Raw genomic sequence first — 9049 nt, forward strand, 5'->3', positions numbered from 1 at the left:
AGCAGAATTAACATTTAAAACAACGTAGACATGCACCCACCATGAATGAAAACGTTATTTCATTGCAACAAATGAAATCAGAGTATCAGAAACCTGACTCTGATACGAATTGAAGGATCTCATACCAAGAATTCCATGAGCGGGCTTAAATCGCTCTGATTTCACAGTGACCGAAACACAAACGTTATACATTCCATACATACAGTTATGCATATTAAACTCATTATCGGCATGCTCAGAATACAATAAAACACAAGGAAAGGGTTCATACTAGATGAAGACACTTTTCGAACAACTGAACCCAAAGCAGCGAAAAACCTCCCATCGATCTATCAGCATCCGACAAGTATGTTGCTTGCAACAGCACGATCTGAGCGTACATGAACAATGTCGCGGGGATGACACCACCACAAGAGAAACTCGGGTATCCTTGGCATAAAAAACCTAAAGAGTGGGATTTGGTGAGTTTGGTAGAGGACGAAGGAGAAAACGTCGTGTAGACGATAAGTAAGTGGGAGATGAACTCTGCTATCGTAAAGCGGAAATGCTTATCATATAGTAGAGCTACACGATCGTTTAGGAAAAACTTAACGATCGTTTAGGAAAGATGTATACGATCATTTAGAGAATGCATGAAGTAGACGATCGTTTAGAAGAACGAGCTTCTATCTTATAGGCTCTTGTGATTGTTCATTCACAGATTCTTTTTGGGCGCGGGCGATACGAATTGCACAATTGAATTTTCAAATGAAAACTATTTTCATTACTTTAACTCGCCGATTACCATAACCTTCACAGCCCCACTTCTACGTCCGAACATGGATTAATCGGTTAATTATCAAATAATTAATCAATTAATTTAATTAATAAATATAATCATATTATATTTATATTCTATAGTTTGATATCATATATCTACTATAGTATTTTCTCCTTTTCTTGATATAAATCATATTTATATCTAATTTCCTCCAAAATAATGTATCTCATATATTTAGCCAATTATATCATATATAATTAACCAGTCCAATTATATCATATATAATGTATCTCATAATTGAACATTTCAAATTAACCCAAACACTGGTTCTCAACTTTATCCAAGCTACCTAGGTGACCTAATGGACCTGTGGCTCGAAGCTCCAATGGTACGTGAATAGCTGACTAAACTCTTTAGCCACGAGATCCACAATCCGTTGACTATTAGTGATTCCACTAAAGACTAACAACTGAACTCTTCTTACCACAAATATATTTCTGTGTCCATCGGATATAACCAATCATGAGTATGATGACTTTTCACAGATGCTATTAAGTACAACTAGGCCAATTTACCGTTTTGCCCCTATAGTTACATCTCACTCCTTAAGTACCACTGATTCCTCTAATGAACAATACAACATAGTCCAGCTATGTGTGAACACCTCTTGGGCCAAGAGAAGGTGTGTGGCGCCACATCGTTCAAGCCTCGGAATCAACCCTTAAGGGAGCCATCTATTTACTTACCCCTGCATCGGGGAAGGAGTGAATTCTATCTTGTGTAACTGAGTTCCTAGGTCCCAAATCAGACGAATCCTCACAATGGTAGGATTGAATCGGCAACCTGGCCACTCGCACGCATACAAAGAAAAGGATTGTCCTTAATGGTAGGAGTTCCCAACTCACTCAGGATTGAGGTCATGTTACCTATGGTCATCCTAGTGAAATGAAGTCTCTGTCATGAACGGTGTTATATAACGAGACGTTAACACATCGTGGTCAGGTCTTATACAAACTCTTTGTATAGGACGCCCTCGCTTGCATGTCCCCAACACAAATGATCAGGATCAGACCATCTGTGGTAAGTCACAACACTTGTGACCATCCCACAAAGTGGGCCGCGTCCGTAGCGTTACCAGGATAAGGTTTCCCTCCTTTATCCATTTACTACAGACCATTTTGGTTATCACTCAAGACATGATCCACTTGTATGTCATCACATACATGATTGAGTCACATACATATAACCAGGGATTTTATGTTTATTGGTTTGTGGTAAAGCAAATAAAACAAGTAACCGAGCAAAACAACAAGATGTGAAGTAAATATCATTTATTAACAATCATAGGAGTTCGTATATATTGTTTACAAACTACAGGACACAAGACTTTAGGGCATCAACCCCAACAATATGCACATACAAGATTTATTTAATTATAACATACATCGAATGCATAAATAATTAAACAGACTAGTATGGTTTTAGTTTTGGCATAAACAAGCAAACAGAAGCCTAACTATTACAATCAGCTTCAAAATCATCTTTGAACCGTTCAAACCGCTCCAAACCGAACCCAAGCACCTTGAACCGGATTGGATGAGTCTAAACCAGACCAGCCAAAACACTTTGAGGCTGAACTAGATTGGACCTTGAGAAAACCAATCGAACTAGCTACTCTTAGTCGAACCTGAAAGTCTTGCAAAGGTCGATCGTGTAGCGCTGAAGGTAATCGTCTAGCTCCATCACCTTGTGTTGTGAAAGGGGTACATGATCACTTAATGTTTGCCTCAACTAAATGATCGCTTAACTTTATCGCATAGAACTATACGATTGCTTAGTGTCTGCCGAAGCTAAACGGTCGTTTAGCTCTATCATATAGAACTACACGATCGCTTAGCTATCGCTTAGTTTTATCGTATAGAATAAATGATCATAGAACTAAGCGATCATTTAACACCATCGCCTAGCGCTTCATGTCATCATTTAGTATCCATCGTAGCTAAACGATCGCTTAGCTCCATCGTATAGAACATCATCGCGTCGCTTAGCAATTCGTCTACACGATCGCTTAGCTCTACATCTAAACGATCACTCAGCGCTATTGCATAGCACTTCATCGCATCGCTTGGTGTGCATCGTAGCTAAACGATCGTGTAGTACCATCGTATAATAAATTCAACATATCATTTAGTTCCCATTCCAAAGTTAAACGATCGCTTAGTGCTATCGTATAGCAAATTGAACGCATCATTTAGCTCCTGCAAGTACACGATCGTCTAGTGTTCAACATCACAACGACCAGCGCCCATTGCTATACGATCGTCTAACTTTTCTTCCCATCATGTAGTGTCTGGAGCTAGACAATCGCTTAGCAACTTAACCTCAACAACGATTTTAAGCAGAAGCTGAAAACTGGAACATCAGCTCGACCTCCTTCACTTGTTTCTTCAATTACATCTTAATTTCAACTCTAATGACTCCAAATAAATTACAGACTCTTGTTAACACATAAAAGCTCATCAAAGAAGAGCCAATTACAAATTTAAATGAGAAATTAAAGAGAATTAAAATGCCAAAACTCAGAAAACCATATCAATGCATCAGTTTCATATTTTTCATATAAAACACCCATCAAACCAAAATTAAATCGAATTGAATGCTTATATGAAGCTCTGATACCAATTGTAGAATTGTATCAGCAACAGCGGAAGCACAAGGATCATCTAAGCACTACAATTCACTAATTTTGGCAAAATATAAAGCATGCTCTTATAAAAAACAAGTGAATTTCATGACATACCTCTTGTAAAATATCTTCAAAGCTCCTTCTCCAGCTGCTATCTTCTCCAAATCTTATTATAGACTACCTCAAGATCTTCCCCACTATTCTCTTGGTGCTCTAGATTGAGTTGTGAGACTGAAAACATGCTTGAATCAAGGGATGAAGAAAAAATGCTCACTGCAGTAATCTTGTTGAAGAACCCTTTCTTCAACCCGAATTTTCTCTAAAATTCTCTATAGATTGCATGCCCGATTTTTACTCCAATCTCTTCATTATATTATAGATCAATATGCAAAGAAGAGAGTTGCATGAGTTGCAGCTCACGCTTGGAGAAGACAAGGCAAAGAGAATGCTAATTGTGTGAGCTACTTGAAAGATGGATAATGGAAAATCTACTTTTTCCATTTTGTGTTTTGCTTTTTCTAAATTTTCAATTTTATCATAAAATAAAAAATGATTTTATAAAATCTATTTTGATTTTAAAACTGGAAAAATTAATTAATTTCATAAATAAATTATTAAATAATACTTAATTAATTTAATATCAAATATTAAATTAATTTTTAAACAAATCCATCTTTATATATTTAAATCATATTTAAATATATAAATTCTCCTATTCCGTTTAATTCTCAAATTAAACATGTAATTATATCTCATATAATTACTAATTCCATTAATTCAAATTTGAACGATTCAAATTAACTCCTCACGCTATTCTAGAGCTAGTCCGTTATAAGCTAGTAGGGGGACCTCGCGGACCTACAGATCATGGGCTCCAACGATCCCCATTCGTTAATTAATGGGTCATTCTACTAAAGTCCATAGTTGAACTCCCCTTATTGTAGATATATTATGTCCACATGATTTAACCATAATTAGCAAGTAACCCTTTCACAGGTTGTTCGTAATAACGACTGGGTCAAATATCTGTTTACCCCTAAGATTACGTCTTATTCCTTAAGTCCCTACTGATCCTCTAATGAACAACTGGTTTGTGATCCAATCACTAAACCAAACTCTCTCAGCCCAGTAAGAGGGTGGGGCCCCTTGTTCAAGACCTGAATTCAGTATTTGAGAGATCAACCTTTCTCCTATCCCTAAATCAGGTAGCGTGAACTCCGTCTTGCACCCTATGTCCCCAGCTATTTATTCTGTCTTACCCCTGAAATGGGAGTCTTATTGAGCCGGCGCAATTGAGCCAACCCTCACCTATGCAAATCTAAGGACAATCTCAAATAAACAGGAGTTCATAGTTAGCTCAGGATTAAGATCGAGTTACTTAGGTCATCTAGGTGAAATAGTCAGTCTTATATAGTAAACAGTGTTATAAAGTAAGAGTGACTTATTTCTTGGTCTTGATCTTATGCAAACTCGTTGCATAGGACACCCCCACTCCTCATGTCATAACATGTACGAATTAGGATCATATCGTATATAGTACTTTATAACTCTTTGTAACAACTACAGAGTAAGCCGCATCCAATGGTGTTACCAGAATAAGGTACCCAAACTTATGCATGTACCATAGATCATTTTGACTATTTACTCAAACCTGATCCACTCTTATGTCTCCACATAAAGTTCAAGTACTCATACAATAGTCATGGGTCTTAGTTTATTGGATTTAGAGTTTCATACAATTTATGAAATCAATAATAAGTTTATTGATTATAGAAAATATTTATCATTTTACAAACTGCGAATTTTAGGACATAAAACTCAACACATCTATCATGTAACAATACATGCCTTCCCATGTTTCTTCCCTCATCTGCAGTAGAATTGGCCCAGGCAAGTACAATGGACTCTAGTTCCACAATTAAGACTGAGAGGAGAATCAATCCAACTAGAGCAAGGATCGTGAATCCTCAATATGAGGCCTTAGTCATTGTTGATCAGCTACTCCTTGGTTGGCTATATAACTCGATGACACAAGAGGATGCCATTCAACTTATGGGTTTTAATAATACGTAGGAACTACGGGATGCTATTTACTGTTTATTTGGTATTCAAGTATTCAATCAAGAGCAAAGAAGGACTATCTTCGACAAGTTTTTCAACAAACTCGCAAAAGTAACTCTAAAATGAGTGAATATTTGAAAATAATGAAGTTGCACTTTGATAACATATCACAGGTTGGAAGTTCGATGACGACTAGAGCATTGGTCTCACAAGTATGCTCAGATTAGATGAAGAATACAATCCAATTGTGGTTTTCATTTAAAGCAAACAAGATATTTTGTGGCTTGATATGCAATCAGAACTTCTATCATTTGAGGAGAGGCTTGAACATCAGAAAAAAACCAAAGCCACTGGAACATTTAGCCATAATGCATCTGTCAATATGGTGTCCAGTCGAAATTACAATGGTGCTCAATCACCTAATCAGGGTGGTAATCAAGGAAACATCCAAGGGTGCAGTCACCAATATTTAATGGCCAGAGAGGAGGAATTGGTTGCGGCTACCGAGATTGTGACAGAGGTAGAGGAAATTGGCCGATGTGTCAGGTCTGTAAGAAATTTGGACATATTACAAATGTGTGTTATCACGTGTATGACAAGAAATTTAGTCCAATTCAAAATCAAGGCAAGGCAAATACAGGTGGTTCACCACTCCCTGATCCTCATCCATTGCCTTCATAAAAACTCAAAACAATAATTTGTTCCTTGCTACATCTAAGACCGTTGCATATCCAAGTTGGTATGCATATAGTGGAGCCATAAATTACGTCACAATACTATAATAATATTGCTAATCCTGCAAAATATAGAGGTAAAGATCTTGTTACTATTGGTAATGGTGATAAATTGAATATTTCTTACATAGGCAATTCTTGCTTGACTGTTGGTTGCTGTAAATTAAATTTAGAGAATATGTTATGTGTGTCGATATAGCAAAGAATCTGGTGAGTATCTCCACACTTGCCCAAGACAATGCTATTTTTGTTGAATTTCATGGTGATTGTTGCATTGTTAAGTACAAACTTACAGGAAGAACATTACTGAAAGAAACACTTAAAGATGGGCTCTATAAGCTAGAAGATGCAGAGGTCAGACCACTTGACATTTCAAGAAGAGGAAGTTGTGCTTCAATCCAGTCAATGAATAAAAATAATGATTAAACAATATTTATTAATGTTATTGAATCAATAGTTGTATGACATAGACGGTTGGATCATCCCTCCTCTAAAGTTTTAAATTCAATACCTAGAGATTGTAATTTATCTGTTAAGGCTAATGAAGATGGAATATTCTCGTGCCAACTTAGGAAGGCTCATGCTCTACCTTTCGTTGACTCTAAATTTCATGCATCTGATAAATTTAATCTTGTTCATACTGATGTTTGGGGACCAACTCCAATGACGTCGTCTAACGGCTGTCGATATTATATCTCATTTATAGATGACTATAGTAGGCTTTTGTGGATCTATCCTCTCAAACAAAAATATGATACACCAACATTTAAACATTTTCTACAATGGATCAAAAACTCAATTCAATATGAAAATTAAGGCATTACAATTAGACAACGGAGGAGAATATACTCGAATTCATCAACCCTGCAACGCTATGGGAATAATCTCACGATATACTTCCCCATGCACATATGCTTAGAATGGACGTGCAGAATAATTAACATAGACATATAGTTGAGATGGGTCTCACATTACTGGCACTAGCATCTATGCCTTTTAAGTTTTTGGCAGGATGCGTTTCTAATATATGTATCTCTGATAAATGGCCTACCGACACTATGCAAGGTAAGTCACCTCTTCAATTAATGTTTAATAAAAAAAAAAAAAAACTTGATATAACTAATGTTTGAACGTTTAATTGTGTTTGTTTTCCATGCTTGAGACCATATCAGGATCAAAAATTCAGTTTCATTCACAAAAATGTGTCTATTTGGGACCTAATTCGGTGCACAAAGAATATCAATGCTTGAATTCTGCTAGGAAAGTCTTTATATCCGGACATGTGAAGTTTAATGAGAATGAATTCCCATTTTTCGCTAGTCATCTTCAGACTTCATCCAATCTACCTTCCCAACACATTACACCCATCTTCTGGACTGGATCAGGCCCACAATTATCCATCACTTAATTTCAGCCCATCACTGACTAATATTCCTAAAACCATAACCCACTCAACCTCACCAGAAAGCTCAATTACACCAGCCCATTCCACTTCACTAACCGGAAGACCATCATGATGCTGTCAGCCCAATTTCACAATAACCACCACCAACCCAAAATCCTGACACATCTCCTTCTTTTACTAAACCTACGCACGAGGAATCTTCGCAAAACTCATCATCATCTTCTTCTACCAGTCCGTTTGAGTCGTCCCCTTCGCCGCCTACCCTATCTCAAAATCAAAACTCGGTTTACAATCCTATTCCATTACCATCCCATCCCATGATGTCCAGAGGTAAATCGGGAATTTTTAAACCCAAAGTTTGTGTTATGAAGGCGAAGGCTAACTGGTCTGTAACCGAGCCCACTCGCTTCAAAGATGCTCTAGCAACTCCTCAATGGAAAGTCGCGATGGACAGTGAGTATACAGCTCTCATCTCTAATCAAAAGTGACATTTTGTTTCTCTTTCTCCGTCTTATAACGTTCTGGGTAACGAATGGATTTTTCTCTTAAAGCAAAACCCTAATGGATCTATTCAGCGCTACAAATGCGACTGGTGGCGAAAGTATTTCATCATTACCCGGGGTTGATTTTTTTGAGACGTTCAGCCCTATAGTTAAGGCTTCAACTATCAGAGTTGTTCTCAGCATGGTTGTCACGAAAGGATGGTCTCTTCGACAGCTTGATCTCAACGATGCATACTTAAATGGCAGCCTGAATGAAGATGTTCACATGAATCAACCTCTTTGTTATGTAAGTACTACACATCCGAACTATGTATGTAAATTAGACAAAGCTATCTATGGGATTGAAACAGCAACCCCGTGCCTGGAATAATACACTGAGAGTTGCTGTACTGGGATGGGGATTCCGGAACTCAAAATCTGATAGTTCTCTATTCATCTTTCACTCTGGAAACTTATCCTATTATTATTGGTTTATGTGGATGATGTGATAATCACTGGAAATAAACCTCACCTAATTTCGAGACTGGCTATTGTTCTTGATGATAAGTTTGCATTGAAGGATCTTGGGGCGTTGAACTACCTTTTAGGCAGTCAGGGACATTATCTGTAATCTAGATTTATATTAAATCAAGCAAAATATGTTGATGACCTTCTTCATAAACTTGGTCTGTTGGATCTTAAACCTGCTGCTTCACCGTGTGCCTTGGGCAAACACTCATCTCCTATTGAAGGAAATCCTTTGGAAGATCCTTATTTGTATCACAGCAAGATCGGGGCCCTTCAATATCTCAGGCTTGACTTTGCTTATATTGTAAACTAAGTGATAATAAGGATTACCGACATCAGCAAACCTCTACTAATCAAGTGAAATGGATAATACTAAATCCTCCTCCTATTACT

General features: G+C 37.2%; 1 long non-coding RNA gene across 1 annotated transcript; it reads left to right on the forward strand.

Moving 5' to 3' along the window:
* The first annotated feature begins 7743 nt into the window (after positions 1-7743).
* Positions 7744-8672, forward strand: LOC120067290 (uncharacterized). Its single transcript, XR_005478959.2, has 2 exons — positions 7744-8099; positions 8198-8672. It is a non-coding gene; the product is annotated as an uncharacterized LOC120067290 (long non-coding RNA).
* The last annotated feature ends 377 nt before the right edge of the window (positions 8673-9049 follow it).

Source organism: Benincasa hispida, chromosome 12 (assembly GCF_027475165.1).
Source record: "Benincasa hispida cultivar pf3 chromosome 12, pf3_genome.v1.1, whole genome shotgun sequence".
Lineage (NCBI taxonomy): Eukaryota > Viridiplantae > Streptophyta > Magnoliopsida > Cucurbitales > Cucurbitaceae > Benincasa > Benincasa hispida.